The sequence below is a fragment of the Camponotus floridanus genome, unplaced genomic scaffold (genome assembly GCF_003227725.1).
Source record: "Camponotus floridanus strain SB8 unplaced genomic scaffold, Cflo_v7.5 scaffold67, whole genome shotgun sequence".
Classification (NCBI taxonomy): domain Eukaryota; kingdom Metazoa; phylum Arthropoda; class Insecta; order Hymenoptera; family Formicidae; genus Camponotus; species Camponotus floridanus.
This window is the reverse complement of record NW_020229835.1, coordinates 280,935-297,719: the sequence shown is the minus strand read 5'-3', so window position 1 is coordinate 297,719 and position 16,785 is coordinate 280,935. Positions and strand designations below refer to the sequence as shown.

Sequence of the window (16,785 nt, the reverse complement as noted above, 5' to 3'; positions counted from 1 at the left end):
ATTTATTTACGGGACATTTTTTAATTTATTTGCTGAATATTACTTTTTTGAGAACTTTAATTCACACAATTTTACAACTCGAGATATAAAGATGGGAAAATGGGAATTTAGAAACTCGTTTACGCGAATTTTAAGCTGCTTCCGGCCGATTTAATGGAATTTCATTGTTCAAACTACGACAGAAAATTCGAGTTAGTTTTGGGTGAAGCAAAAATTCTCGCGGTTGGAAAACGCGAGATTGAAAAGAGCCTCATCAATTAATGGCTACTGAGATAAACTTACGAGTTATATAAAGATGCATGGAAATTGTTTCATTTTCATAATAAATCCTCAAGAAAAATTCTAAAATAATAATTGACGCAAATTATTATAATCGAATTGAATTAAATCCCCCTAAATTTATCGATTATATTTCGAGGCAAAAACGTCAAATATCCTCGTTGTACGTTTCTTCTATCCCAAGGGAACGAAACAACTTTAAATTTGATTGCTGAAGCGACGGAAAGTCTCTTGATCAGATTTACACGAATTTCGATTTTTGGCTTATCTCGCTTTTAAATATCGCGATCATCGCGTCTCTCGTCGACGAGAGATGAAAATCTGCGAGTGCCTCCTGCATCTGACGCTGTCGGGCTTTTCATTCAATTGCCACGACTCGATAGGCCCCATGTGACGTTTCTCTTTGTGCGAGGAAAAGCTTCGCGAGCTTTGCGTTTGACGTGCGCGTCACTCGTCGCCTATCAATCGAGGCTTTGAAACGCACGCTGTCGATTCTCCCCCGCCCGATTATGCGGGAAAATTTTTGCGGAAAACGCTCGCGCGCGTGCGAGAGAGAGAGAGAGAGAGAGAAAAAGAGAGAGAGAGAGAGAGAGAAAACAGCTGAAAAAAAAGTTTACGTCTGGAAAAAAAATCAAGATCGTTTATAAAAAGTCGCAATATTCGTTATTACACTGAAAAAAGGATTTAGTAGTAAACACTAGAATTTAATAACAATTACTAAATGATTTGGGCAAATAGTTCTAATTAAATGTGTGGTAACAATTACAAAAAAAATTAATTGAGTAAATAAAATATATTCAGTTTAGACTACTTAAATTTAATTCATTCAATTACAAATTTGATTCGTTTAACAAAACTTTAATAACTGTAATCAAATTTTGGTAGCAGAAAATAATATATTTAATAAGTATTATCAGATATTTGGTAATTTTAACTAAATCATGAGAGCGAGAAATTAAAAAATTAAAATTAAAATTAATTAAAATCAAATTTTTTTATTATTATTTTTTTATTTATAATTTATACTTGCGTATTGCACTTTACATTTTAAATAGATAATGAACGGATTATTTTTGTTTATTTGCCGAACATTTACTTATCCAACTTATAAAATCAATCTAATATCTGAAACTCTTGTATTGAGAAATCAGAAATTAAATTGAACAATATATTTTTAATCTTATTTGTTACTCTTTGCAAACTTTATATAATTCTCATAACTAAGCTTAAATGCGAGAAAGATAGCACATTTCGCATAGCGATGAACGAACAAACCAACATATCCTTGCGTGCTTGCGCGAAACTTTACACGACTATCTTATCAAAATTTGTTAACAATTACCAATTATTTTATCAAACATGTTGACCTAACTAAATCATTTAATAATAGTTATCAAATATCTAATAATCTTAAATTGAATGATTTAGTAATATTTACAACAATTTAATACACATTTAATAACAATCATCAAAGATTTTATGATAAGTATTAAATATTTAATAATTATTAAATTGTTTAATCGATTCAATTGCAAACAAAATTTGTTTGCAACCAGATCAATTGAAGATTTAGTAATTATTATCAAATATGGTAATATTTATCAAATATTCAATTAAAATTCACAACTAAATATATTTGATAATTATTACCAATCAGTTTTTTCAGTGTATACATTCACTGGCAATAAACGCTACTCGCCACCCCCCCCTTCTTACCCCGAGAATTATCGCGGATCGCGGGAAAAGAATCGCGGCCGATATAATTCCCCCGGAAAACAGCGATAATTTTTCTCCGAGTAATTACAAAGTAAGAGAACCCGGTCGCGGGTTTCTCTCTCTCTTTCTCATCCACGAACGATCGCGATTCGCGATTATAACAAATGGCGCGGCGTTTTATCCCGGGCGAAATATATTGTACAAATCGCTACCTCTCCCCCTCCCCCCTCCCCCCTCCCCCCTCCCCCCGCACGTATCTTCCGGCACGCGCGAAATAAAAACGGCCGCGAGACGTGTGTTCGGCCACGTCACCAGATAATCGTGAATTATCTACGGGCCGACAGAACGAACGCGGATGGAGAACCCGCCGCGGCTCTCGCGTGCGCGCGCCAACTTATCTAGATGATTATCTGCGCCGCTTTATCGGTAATTTATCTGGGCAGGCATTAGTTTTTGCTTGACGATGGCGTGCACCCCAGGCCAGCCTTCGCCTGGGCCTAAATTATTCATTATATGGAGCAATCCCCGTGTATATGCGCGTATACACGTGTACGAGTCGCCCCGCGTCTCTCTCTCTCTCTCTCTCTCTCTCTCTCTCTCTCTCTCTCTCTCTCTCTCTCAAAGCCTGCACTTGTCCTTACGGAGGTCTGACGTTTATTAATTGCGCCGGCCAATCACGACCGCTCCCGCGGCTCGGACAATCGATCGATCGTCCACCGCTGACGTAATAAAAGTCCTAATAAATACCTTGTTATTCTCCAGGAACAAAGCTGCCGGCCATTTTTACGCTTATCCTACATATCATTTTTTTTATATAAATCACAATGTATGATTATTATCAAAATAGACACATTAAATTTTTTTTTAAATTTATACTTAAAAATTCTTTTTTTTTAATTTATATTTAAATTAGATTTATATAAATATCATAAAATTGATTGAAATATCTTTATTAAATAATTATTTTATTATTTTATTAATATTTCATATCAAGTTTGCTTAAATCTTTTAGCTCTTTTTTATTTTATTTTAAATATTTATTCAACAGATCTTGATAACAAAAATATGATAAATTAAACTTGATTCATTGACGGGGTAATCTAATAGTTTATCATAAAAAGCAACGATTCGCTGTAAATTTTCGAGTAGAATAAAATAATCGAGAATTAAGTTCCTCATCATCGATGAAGCTTAAATAACTTTAATCGTTTGTTTTTTAGCATCACGAAGTTAAGATCGTCCTCTTTTCGCGCGGACGGTTTAACGAGACGCGAACGACCTAGAATACCGTGTTTGCGACGACGAGGATGTGATGGTAACGCGTACACACGCACTCGTGGGCCGTGGACGCCCTCGTAAAAGAAATATATCGCTCCCATGATCTACCGGCGTCGCGGAAGATAATTATTCACGTTTAGATAACGAACGGCCGGCGATGATATCGAGCGGAGACGTCCATTAGCGGGGCTAAGCGTCGGCTTGGGCAGAGGTGTATCTATTTATCATCAGATAACGGCCGGGAATTATCTCGAAAACTCGACTTGTATATATAGCTGGATCGCTCGCGTGCTACCCCCCTTCTGCTCCTCGCTCAAGATCTCATTTTTAGAAGATCCCGTTTTTACGGTGCGTTATTAATTGAATATCTATTCTTTGATAGCTGTAACGTTGAAGATCGCGATGAATATTCGACGTTCAAAATTGATGTGCTCGCAGAAAACTTTGGAAATTATTATTATTTGTTTGTCTGATGAAATGGACGATAACTTTTTGGTCGTTTTAGAAATAATCAGATTGCGAAGTTCATTATCAATTAAAAAATGTTAATCAATGACTCATTAGTTACAGACGCTGATTCTGTTAGTTTGATAATAATAACGATGGCTTGAATCTAATTTGAAAATAAATTTTGTTTTAAATGAGAAATATTAAAAATAATGAATGCAAGAAGTGAAAGATTTATTAATAAATAATAAATAAATTTCTATTCAGAATTAAATTTATATTTGTTTGAATTAATCTTTATTTTGATTAGTATCTCTCAGAATTTGTTCGAGTAAAATTCTTGTTTAGAATGCAACTGTGCATTAGAAGAAGTGAAATATATCCATAATTTATTAAATAATTCTTTTTATTTTTAGAAAATTATTTTTGGATAAAAGATCAATTATTGAATCGTTTGTCGTTGAATAAGAAATTTTTTTTATAAAATAAAATATATTAAAATAAATTATATAATTATAAATTGAAAGATCTCTCTTAAAATTTTTTTTTATCAAACATTGTTCATTTCTTAAAAATCCCTTTCTTTCAGATTTTCATTTTGAGGAAAATTGTTATTCAAATGAAAAATTTACTCCCTTTATTATAAAAATAATTACAAAATAATGAATAATTAATAGATTTAATAAATATAAATATAAAAATAATTAAAATACAATATAAATAAAAATAATTCGTTATTTGTAATTAAAACGCATAATATTAATTTATCCGTAAGACTGAAGAAAATTTATTAGAATAATGTTTAACTTTGGTTGCTGATATTTAGATTAAGAAAGAAAAAAATATGTTACATTGATATTGATCGAGATCGTTAATTAAGCGGATTTTTCTCGTTTTCTCTCAAAAGGAGACGCGCTTAAACATAAAGAATCAACACCTTGTCTTCTTCGGGGAAAGCTTAAGAGTTCCTCTTGTCGCGCGTCCCGCCCCTTCCTTTCTTTCTTTTTGCACATCAAGCTGTTTCCCAAATTCCGAACACGAGGACCTGTCGTCGTCGATTAGTCGCATTGTCTCACGACCCTTAGCGCCTGCTTTCCTCGCCAAAGTGGTGCGCTTCTTTCCTCCGCCGACCAGCAGAGGAGAACAACGGGGGTGGGGGAGAGGGATTTTGCCGCAAAGGGGCCCGTGATTTAAGATCTAACCCTAAACTCGTGTTTCGCCACATTTCGTGCACTCTCCTTCTTGTCCTCCTCCACGTTTCTCTTTTTTATTGCAGCCCCTTGTCGCGAAACGGACGAGCGAAACCCCGAGGACAATGGATCTTGCACCTTGCGCGACCACCATTACCGTCTCCCTGATTTTCTCATTCTTCTCTGCTCCTTTCCGTTCCACTTTCCTCGTGGGGGGTATACCGATTGTAAGGACGAAACGAGTGGTTTACGAGGACGCGGTGTATTTACGTTCGCCGCAGAAATGTCGGACCGTTCCTCTCTTTCTCGAGCGGCCGTCCATTGTCTCCGAGAGATCCGGGGACAAATCCTGCGGCCAGGCTCAGAGAGGATCCGTAATTAGACTCGATCGATCGTGATCGATCGTCCTTTCGGCGTCAAATTTAAACGCCCAACATTGTCGCGATAATATGTGCTAATTATATTAAGAAGAATTTTTATTGCGCATAAAAAATATATAATTATATATCATTAAAATATATAATTATTTATTTCATTATATAATTATTATATAATTATTATGTATATATATAACTATTATATAATTGTCATGTATATACAGGGTGTCCCATTTTAATCGATGATCTCGAATAACTTTTTTAATTTTGATTGTAGGAAAAAATGTTTCAGACAAAAGTTGTATGGCTTGAAGGGGGACATAAGATGGTATCATTGGTTTTATCTTAAAAAGTTGTTTAAAGGTCACATGAAGACAACCTTCAATTTTTTTAATGGAACCCCCTATTTTTTATTACTTATTCTTGTAGCTTATCTCGAGAGCTTTTCAAAACACTATAATAAAGTATTTCTTCATTGAGTACTTTTCGAGTTATGAGGCTTGAAATCATTTCTTAATTTTACATAAACCATAAAATATCTAGTAAAATATTCATTTTTCTATTATCCTACCTTAATACTTTTATGTACAAAATAATGAGAGGAATCAATTGCTGTAAAGAAAACACATAATTATTTCGAAGAAAAAATATATAATTTGCAATTAACAATTCCATATTTTTTCTTAAAAACAACTGTGTTTTTCCTTTACACCAATTGATTCTTCTCATTATTTTATACATAAAAGTATTAAGGTAGGATAATCGAAAAATAAATATTTTACTAGATATTTTACGGTTTATGTAAAATTAAGATATTATTTCAAGCCTCATAACTCGCAAAGTACTTAATGAAAACTAACTTAATTATAGTGTTTTGGAAAGCTCTTGAGATGAACTAAAAAAATATGCAAAAGCATACAGGGTGTCCCATTTAAAAAGTTGGAGGTGACCTTCACATGACCTTCAGGTGACTCTTCAATGTCAAACTAAAGACACCATCTTATGTCCCCCTTCAAGCCATACAACTTTCGTCTGAAACATTTCTTCCTACAATCAAAATTAAAAAAGTTATTCGGGGTCATCGATTAAAATGGGACATCCTGTATATATATAACTATTATATAACTATTATATAATAATGATGTGTATATATAACATATAAATATATACAAGATATATATGTTCATGTGCTCTATTCGCGTAATATACCGTCCTCTCACGGAAACCTTGCGCTTGCTTCCGGCGTGGAAGCTAACCGATTATACATTCGCGGCGCAGGAGAAGGACGAGAGGCCCGAGAGAGAGAATCGGCCGTTTAAACACGAGAGCGGGTGAGCTTCCACTCGGGGCTTGTCCAGTGGCCGGGATCACGCTAACCCCTCGTTAAGTCATAACTTACCCCCTCCGACACGGTACACGCGGGGGCACTTCACGTGTGTTGCAACGCGGCCTCTTATCCTACGCTCTTATTTATATTCCCTCGTAGACCGCTACCTCGGGACGCTGGGTTAGGTTGTACGCGAGAGATAATTAAATATTAATTAAAAAGTACCACGAACTACAAATTCGCGAAACTCGATATTAGAAATCGCCATTTTCCCGGGAAAGTTACTCGCAGGACTTTTATAATACTTCTGATTCATGGGAACCAGAGAAATGTGTATCCATTAAGATTTACATTAATTAATTCTTATTATCTATTTTTGCTTCAATTTTATAATTTTAATATTTCATAATTTTCATATCTTATAATTTTTTATATTTTAACATTTTATAGTTTTAATTTAATTTTTAATTTTTAAAAAATTTTTAATTAAAATAGATTAAAAGTAGCCTTAATATTTTCACTTCATTTCTGTTCAAATGAGTCTTTATATTATATCAATTTAGTTTAATTTAAATTATTTTGTCGATCTTTAATAAGAAGGAGGGTCCACTTCCGCCCGGTTTTTTTATCGAATCTCGGACATCTGGTCGACGTTCTAGCCTCAAAGCTTCTACTCTCGGCGAATTTATGGGAAACTGTAATAAATCCGACGCTTCGTTAACAGAGGACGATTAAAAGATCCTCCATTTGTTGATGGAAAAAAAAATAAATGTATCTATCCATCTCGGCTCGACTTACACGCGCAGCGCGCGAAACAATCGCAGGACTCCGAGCATCCCCGGCGCGATGGAAAAAAAAGGTTTTACAGCCGCATTTAAATTGCGGAATTACGTAATTAACGGCGGCGGGGTATTGTTCGTCCGGAAATCTGGGATATCGCGCCGCTTATATCTATTTCACGCGTTGCGAGCGTTCGGCCGCGCGCTTATGCTAATAAGGCCGCGTTTAACGATACGACGCGGAGGAAATTACATGAGAACTGCGGCTTGAGGGGGAAACGAGCAGGGCCCGAGTCGCGAGCCGCGCGGATATCTTCATTATCGCCGATTCCTGGCAGAATTAACGGCCGTCCGCGAGGAATCCCGAGGGGTTTACCATCCCGTGACGATTGAGGAATGCGCGGGAAAGATTCCCTTATCGAGAGAGCGATTGCTGTCGTGCGACTTTTGCCGGATCACCGGGTGTGTATCGCGCTAATTTCGCACCCCTCCCGGATTCCCCTCGTCGTCGACGGCGCTCCAACTTTCGAGGCGTGCGAAAACCGATCCGAGGGTACCCGACGTGCCCTTTCTCGTGATTTCCTTCCTTTATTTTTCCCTCGACGGACGAGATCGAAAGCGCCCGGGTCCTCCCTTCGTTCTCTCTCTCTCTCTCTCCCTCTATCATTCTTATTCTTCCGAGGTATTCGATCGAGTGCGAGAGAAAAATCGAGAGGAAGAGGGAGAGGGATTTTAACAAGAATTTCGCTTCGAGCGCGCGAGAGAATCGACGAGAGAGAGAGAGAGAGAGAGAGAGAGAGAGAGAGAGAGAGAGAGGGCGCGGACGCCCCGAGAAAAGAGCTCTCGTTCTCTCCCTCCCACACGCGGCCGGGGTGGCTAACCCATCATTATCGACAATTTATCAATAGCCAATAATATTATATTAAAGCGGCGGGCCTCGGTCCTCGGCAGTGGCGTGGAAATCGCGGGCCGAAATTCGCGCGCCGGGGATCCCCTTTCGGCCTCCACCTCTCCCTCCCCCCCTCTCTCCCCCTCCGGCCGATGGATCGGCCGCCGCCAATGCGATGTATTTATGCCGGCTCGATCATAATGTTTATGTTAGCTGGCGGTCGAGAGAGCAAAAAAAGGAGGAGGAAAGAGGAGGGAAGAGGAAGGGGGAGGCCCTTTAATCAGATCGCAGGTGGGAGGGCGCGAGAACTCGAGCCGCGCGATATTATTCGCGTGTTATATCGAGGCCGCGCGCTTTCATCTCTCTCTCTCTCTCTCTCTTTCTCTCGTCGATGTTGCCCGACGTGCCGAGCATAATCTCGTTAATCCGGCCAGGACTCTCCGAGAGCGATTCTCGACCCCTTTCGGATGTTTGCGCCCGTTGTTTTTGAGAATCTATTCAAAGGATTGTCAAAGAAATAAGCGCGATCTCAATTTTATTTCGGATCTCGAAAGAGACGCGCGTGTCTTGTATCATTTGCTAATTTTTTTGCAATCGTAATTCTGAACGTCTATCATCCTTTTATACTTTTATATATTATATAAATTATTTATTATATATTATATTTTTATATATTATATATATTATTCGCAAGGTGTAAAGGGGTTGCAAGGATAGATTGAAATTATTCCGATGAGGTACATCAACATCTTCTCTCGGAAGTCAACTGACTGCGTCTTCGAAAATCCCTGGGTGCGTGTGGGGGTATAAACTCTCGCCTCCTAAATAAGGAAGCCTGGGGAGAGAAATTGCCTCGCGCGGCGGGGACGGGATATTATCATCCGCGCAAGAAAACGCGAGCGAAAGAAGAAAGAGGGTGGAAGGTGGGGAGGGAAAGAGGATACAAAAATGAGTCGGTTAACTCTCGCCGGCACGCCCCGACAGTATTCCGGTCATTACGATATTTACCGAAGTCTTAAAGCGCCAACCCCCGGCTGCGTTTATTCCTTAAACGGCCCCGGTATAATATGCAAAGACGACGATCTATCTTTTTCTCTCTCTCTTTTGTTCTTTCTCTTTCCTTCTCTCTCTCTCTCTCCTCCCTTCATCTCATCGCTTATGTTTGCTCAGTCGCGAGAGTTTTTAACCTCGATTATCCGCCACCCCCGCGTCCCATGCCTCCCCCGGACGCGATTCCGTCGCGATAGAGGCCGCGCCGAAGAATCTTCCTTCCTTCCCTCGCCTCGAAATTACCGGAGGGGATAATGCCGCTTTACTTGCGGCTAATTGCGACGCACGCAAGACGGTATTACTCTCGTATGAATATTCAGCGACCCTCGCCGAGGGAACGTTCAATCTTCCGCCCCGCGGGAATTGACCCTCCCGGCGAGGCTCTACGTCTTTCGACACATCTCCGGTTCGGAGCCACGCGTAATTTGCCAACCGTCTTTAGCGGCATTATTCTATTGGCGTGTCTTCATGTCGAGGTACGAAATTTCATTTTCTTTAATTAATTGCATTTTGATTTATTTATCAAAAATTTGTTTCTACATCTATTTTATATCCGTCGATTAAAATGACTTGATTATTCACTTTGCCATCCCAACATTGATTTTAGTAGAAGCAATTCTTGTCATTACAAGATTCCATTTTGATGACAAAATTTCATTTTCTTCAATTAATTGAAGAAACATTTCATTTATTTACTAAAACATTTATTTTCACATCTATCTTGCAGCCATCAATTAAAATGACTCGATTCACTTTACAAGTCCAGTATGAACATTGATTTTATTAGAAAATTACTAGGATTTCGCGGAGAATCTTGCTTCTAATAATAAAAATTTAATAATAAAATTTCATTTTCTTCAATTAATTGCACTCTGATTTATTCATCAAAAAATTTATTTCTATATCCATTTTGTGTCCGTCAATTAAAACGACTCGATTAATTACTTTGCAACCTCGGTATAAACATTGATTTTACCAGAAACGTTTTCTTGCTTCTGATGACAAAATTTCATTTTCTTCAATTAATCGCGCTTTGATTTATTTATCAAAAATTTATCTCCACATTTTACATTTATCAATTAAAATTTTACAACCCCGTCGTGAATATTGATTTCATTAGAGACATTTTCGCGGAGGATCCTGCTTTTAATAATAAAAATTTAATAATAAAATTTCATTTTCTTCAATTAATTGCACTCTGATTTATTCATCAAAAAATTTATTTCTATATCCATTTTGTGTCCGTCAATTAAAATGACTCGATTAATTATTTTGCAACCTCGGTATAAACATTGATTTTGCCAGAAACATTTTCCTGCTTCTGATGACAAAATTTTATTTTCTTCAATTAATCGCGCTTTGATTTATTTATCAAAAATTTATCTCCACATTTTACATTCATCAATTAAAATTTTACAACCCCGTCGTGAATATTGATTTCATTAGAGACATTTTCGCGGTGGATCCTGCTTCTAATAATAAAATTTCATTTTCTTCAATTAATTGCACTTTGATTTATTCATCTAAAAATTTATTTCTATATCCATTTTGTGTCCGTCAATTAAAACGACTCGATTAATTACTTTGCAACCTCGGTATAAACATTGATTTTACCAGAAACATTTTCTTGCTTCTGATGACAAAATTTCATTTTTTTCAATTAATCGCGCTTTGATTTATTTATCAAAAATTTATCTCCACATTTTACATTCATCAATTAAAATTTTACAACCCCGTCGTGAATATTGATTTCATTAGAGACATTTTCGCGGTGGATCCTGCTTCTAATAATAAAATTTCATTTTCTTCAATTAATTGCACTTTGATTTATTCATCTAAAAATTTATTTCTATATCCATTTTGTGTCCGTCAATTAAAACGACTCGATTAATTACTTTGCAACCTCGGTATAAACATTGATTTTACCAGAAACGTTTTCTTGCTTCTGATGACAAAATTTCATTTTCTTCAATTAATCGCGCTTTGATTTATTTATCAAAAATTTATCTCCACATTCATCAATTAAAATTTTACAACCCCGTCGTGAATATTGATTTCATCAGAGACATTTTCGCGGAGGATCCTGCTTTTAATGAAAGTCCCATCGCCGAACCGAGGACGCGAGTTAGTTCGGGATCGTTTCGCAATATCACGCGCGTGTCCGCGCCGTTTATCGATACGCGCGCAATCTCGCAAACACACGCTTCCGATATCTCCGAGAGACAGAGAGAGAAAGAAAGAGAGAACGTACGAGCGAGTGGGATGCGGAGGAGAAGATAGGAAGATCGCGCGCGCGGTGTATCTCTCTCGGTGCCTTAATTTACAAGAGCGATCGCGATCGCGGAGATAGCCGGGGCCTTGTCGGGGATATAATTTAGCGGTAGTCCGCTTCTATACACGATCTCCCCAATCAACCACTTAAGCCGACGATGTATTTACGAGGTGTTCTGTAATTTTCTCTAATTCGACGCGACTCTTCTTCCACGGCCACCGCGATGATTGCTGCAACACGCGGCATCGTCATAACCGATGCCGAGATGCAATCCTACCATGCGACAGGATATGATGACTCCTGGTCCGACTAGTCACCCGAATTTTAGGTTGAGTTTATATCCAGAGAGCACTTATCGATATCTAGAGCACGTGTCGTAGATTGCAAAACTGGACTTTTTTATATAGACGATACAAATTTTATAAATTAGAATACAAAAAGGAGTGATTATATTATAAAATAATTAATGTATTTGTATATATCTGATTTTGGCATCAATTTAAAAAGATATTTATTATATCAAAAGTTAGGAAATTAAGTAAAGTCTTCGTTAAATCTTTTTTCGATGGCATTTTCTCGTGGCTTTTTATGTGGCAAATTAAAATTATGCAGTTATATTTAAAGCATGCAACATAAAAAAATATAAAAAAAGTCCTTGGCGAACCATATTCCATAAATTACTCATAACATATAATTTAAATTGTTTACGTATAAATGTAGATTATTATAATTTGCAGACAAATGTTTGATATAGTATCTACTTCCTGGAAAAATTTAGGGATTCTCGGAGATTTCGTTTTGTCTAGAAAAATTAAAGAATTCTTGTGGAATTTTATTAAAAAAAATTCACACAAGAAATTGAAAAAAATTCTTTTCTGTAGGTCCTAGATACACTCTCGGTCCATCATAATTCCGTTATTCATTCAACTTGTCCAGAAAGAAAATGTTTAATATCATAAAAAAATTTCCTCATCAAATTTTATTTCTTTCTTTTTAGAGATTTTTTTAGATTTTTTTTCGTTAAGAAAAAATTAGTTTAACATATTTGCCTGCTATTTTATTCCATAAAACACATTTAGAATAATCTATAAGTATTCTCCTCGCTTCGAGAAGATGAAGCAGCATTTTTGCGAGATCCAGACGCGGCAGCCTTTCTTTTCTAAACGCGTCGGCCGGGCTTTCTGGCCGTTTATGGTTTATGGGTGCCCATGATTCGGCTCGGTAGCGAGACGCAGAAGATGATTTAGTGCGGGACAATCGATCTTTATTCCTTCGTCCCGTTTGGGATAACTATCGCCCAAACGACTTCCGCAACATATTAAGTCCGCTCTTTGAACGGCGACTTTATTAGGTTTTCGTAATCATCGATAAATTCATAATCGAATTTAATGATATCTACAACATGCACAATTAATAGATAATTAATAGATAATTAAATGAATCTCTTTTCCTTAATTATTCATCGGTCTTGGGAGAAGCAGAGTCTGATCTTTGAAGATTTCTCAAAAAGAAAAAAAATCGCAATTGAAGAAACTAAAAATAAAAAATCAAATTGTGTCATTCAATTCTACCTGATATCGATGGTTTTGACTGTTTGCACACGATGCCAAGTGACATCTTTTCCCACGAAGGTGGCTCGAACCTGGCCCCGCTCTTCTCCCTCTCTTAACACATAATCGACGCCGACGAGAAACGTGTGTTTCTCGTCGGTCCGATCGGCGCGATATCCGGATGCATCTCGGGCGAGGCGGACTGGTAGACCGCGTGTCTGAAAGGATGCTAACTAGATGCTCGACCCCGAAAAGGGGGCCCCGATAGCAGCCGATCTCTCTCCTGCCCCCTCCCTCCCTCTCTCTCTCTCTCTCTCCCTCCGTCTCTCTTCCGTTCCTCTCGCGACGACCGGCTCGGGGCCCCTGCAGGAGAGATTAAAAAGTTAATGGGGGGCGTGCTGTGGGGGCGTGCAGCGTGTACGTGGTGCCGGGATTTATGTCTGCACCACCGAGATATCGTTCCGCTCGAATATACGCCAATAGGCACTGCGTCGTTCTAAATCTCCCTCGCGCTCCTCGGAGGTGCTCCTTTCCCTCCCCCTCGTCGACCCCGTGCCCGTTCGACCCTTCGTTCGCTCCCTCTGCCTCCCCCCTCCCCCCTCCCCCTCCCCCCCAGGTGATTCGGAGCACGCCTTTATTCGCCTCATTCGATCGAGACGAATTAACGATCGTTGCGGCCGGCGTTTATTGCTTGCATTGCGAGCGAGATCGAGGAGGATCGAGCGCTTTCTCCGAGGGAGGAGGATCGGTATCCTTTCGTCGTAAGACTGGAAGACGGTTCTGGTTTATTCTCGAGGTACCCGCCAAGTGTCAATATCTCGAGTGCATCGCCAGAACGTATGATATACTCGAGTATCCGCTTCAGATGATCTATAATTCGAGGCATCTATTCGCAATCTTATGTGTGCCGATATGTGTTTTATAGACGCCTCGATTTTTTTTAGTCACGTGTTTTTCGTATAAAATTATGAATAAATAGTGTAAAATATTTTAAAATACATTTAAAGTATATTTAAAATATATTTAAAGTATATATTTAAAATATATATTTAAAATATATATTTAAATATGTTTTAAATATTAAAATATTAAAATATTTAAAATACATTTAAAATATATTTAAAATATGAAATATTTTCATAATAAAATATAAATATGAAAATTATGAATATTCTGCGAATCTTATCGAGATTTATAAATCGTCGGTTTTTTAAAAACAGCAAAAATTAAATTTAAATTCGAGTTTATTCCTGAATCTCTGTCCAAATCTTTACGGACGCGGAAGATGCTATCGCTCACGATGATAAAGGCACGAGAGGGTCGCTTCTTCGTGGGAACTCTCACCGATCGGACGTTTTCAACGGAGATAATTTCGGAAACAACCCGGGATTCGCGAAGAAATCCCGCAGAAATCTCCTTCGAGACGAGAACTCGCGATCGCGTACATCTCCGGGTCTCCGGACGTTTGGCTTCCGGGGTTTTCCGCGGTCACGATTCTTCCCCCTTCGCGATGCACGAGAGATCGATCTCGAGCACTCGTGGCTCGTTCTCCGGAGCACATTTCCAAGAGAAACGTTCTCTCTCTCTCTCTCTTCGAGGCCGGGTCGAGAAAAAAGTAGGAAGACTAGTCGAGAGACCACTTAAGTATCCCTCCCTCGCCGACTTTGGTCGCAACCCCTCGTTTCCATTTTTTTCCCATTTTAATTGCCGATAATTTATACTGTATATATACGGGAGAAATATTAGATTCGTGCGAAACCGTATTAAAGGAGGCCTCCGCGCGCAGCGCTTCTAAGGAACGAAGGGTAGGAAGGGGGAAGCGGAGGGGGGGTATCATCGACCGAGGGGTGGAGGAGGCCTCGGAGGCCTGTAATTATTGCCAAATATGAAAACTGCAACCCGTAAGATTAATTTTTGCGCGAGATTGATGCCGCGGGATCGAAGGGTATCGGCTGCGGCGGGAAGGGGACACGAGCTGGTCCGTCCCCCTCCCTCCCCCCTCCCTCCCCTCGTTCACGTCTCACGACCGAGCTCTCTTCCTGACTCTTCCTTTCCTCGTCGGGACGATCGAAAATCCGCCTCTCTTAACGAGATTCCCTCTTATCCTTCCGTCATTCATATTATATTAACAATAATAACACGTATGTGCCAATAAGTGCCAAATTACGGTGCCCTCGCGGAAAATCGCATCCTTATCGGGGCGTTCGGGATCCCGTTTGGCGGACTTGCTCGATTTAAAAAATATATCGCGAATCACGAGGGAACGTTTAATTAATAATAATGGAGGAATTGACGATGTGCGAAAATGTTATGAATTTCGGTAGAAGGTAATCTCGCGCGCGGATATTTCGAATTTTTCGTTTTTTTTTTTTTTTTTTTTTTTACGATTTTCGAAGCACCTCCGACCGTTCGGCGTTTCACGCGTTAATCGATCACGTCGAGAAATCGAGAGGTAAAAATATACCGAAATGTAAAGGCGGACCTCGTCGGCGCGCATTACCAGTTTTAATTACGAGAACCGTGAGAATTTCGACGAGGAAGCGGAGCCGAAGAGCGGAGATTGAAGTTCGCGAAGTTTGCGAAAGCGCGAAAGATCGCGTATCGACGTAATGAACTTCGGTGATGAACTTTTTGCGGGCGAGATGGCCCCGATTTTTAATGAATAAATGCGTTTGCCTCTTGTACCTGTTACTCCTCGTGTGCACGTCAATCATCTTTACACGGCTCCGTCTCTCAAAATTATCAAAATATATTTATTAATATATTAAATATATTTATGTTAATATTTATTTATATTTTAATCTCTTTCTCTTATTAATTATTTATTGAAAATTTTTCGATAATTTCAAATAATTTTTTTTATTGTTAAATGATAAGCAATTAAGCGACATTACTTGTGGTCTCCTCAGAATTTATTATCGCAAAATATAAATTAATTTATCAAATTCTTCGATTATCAAATATTGACAGCGCAAAATTTTAAATGATGAATAACAAGGATAGTTTCTTCATTTCTAGTATCGTTTATTTTCACGGAAAGCAATCAGTCAAGTCACATAATCATCGATTAAAACGCGAGAGATTATTCCATCTTGAAAGAGAAAAAAAGTGAGAGAGAACTCGACAAGATTTGAAAGGAGAGTGATTTTTCTTTTTTCTTCGCCAAAACACATGCGATGGCCAATCGTCCTGTTATCAAACATCTAAGTTACGCCGATTTAAGTCGCTAAATTCGACACGATTGGAATGCGCGATATCCAACTCGATGAAAACGATAAGAAAGACGTTCGTCGATACTTTAATCACACTTGGTATACGGACTCGTTGACTAATTAAACGCAATCTCTCGCAGATCGCGCGAGATAATCGGTCGCGATTTAATTGCTGACTGAATTACTGACTTGTTGGCGTACGATACGGGTGTTAAACGTGTTCATAAAATTGGCCAGACATTTAGATAAAAGATATTAAATCTGTGTGTGTCTCGTGAAATAATTTTAAAAATTATTATTTTTATTAATTATTATTCCTATTTTTGTAAAAATTATTATTTTTATATAAAATATTTTACATGAAACATATTTTCTCTTCCGTCTTCTGTTTTTACAAATTAATTATTATTTATTTATTA

The 16,785-nt window shown here is 38.2% G+C and overlaps 1 long non-coding RNA gene across 1 annotated transcript in view; it reads left to right on the top strand.

Moving 5' to 3' along the window:
- LOC105248551 overlaps positions 1 to 16,785 on the top strand; it is a 95,321-nt gene that overhangs the window by 51,637 nt on the left and 26,899 nt on the right. The window lies entirely within an intron of this gene.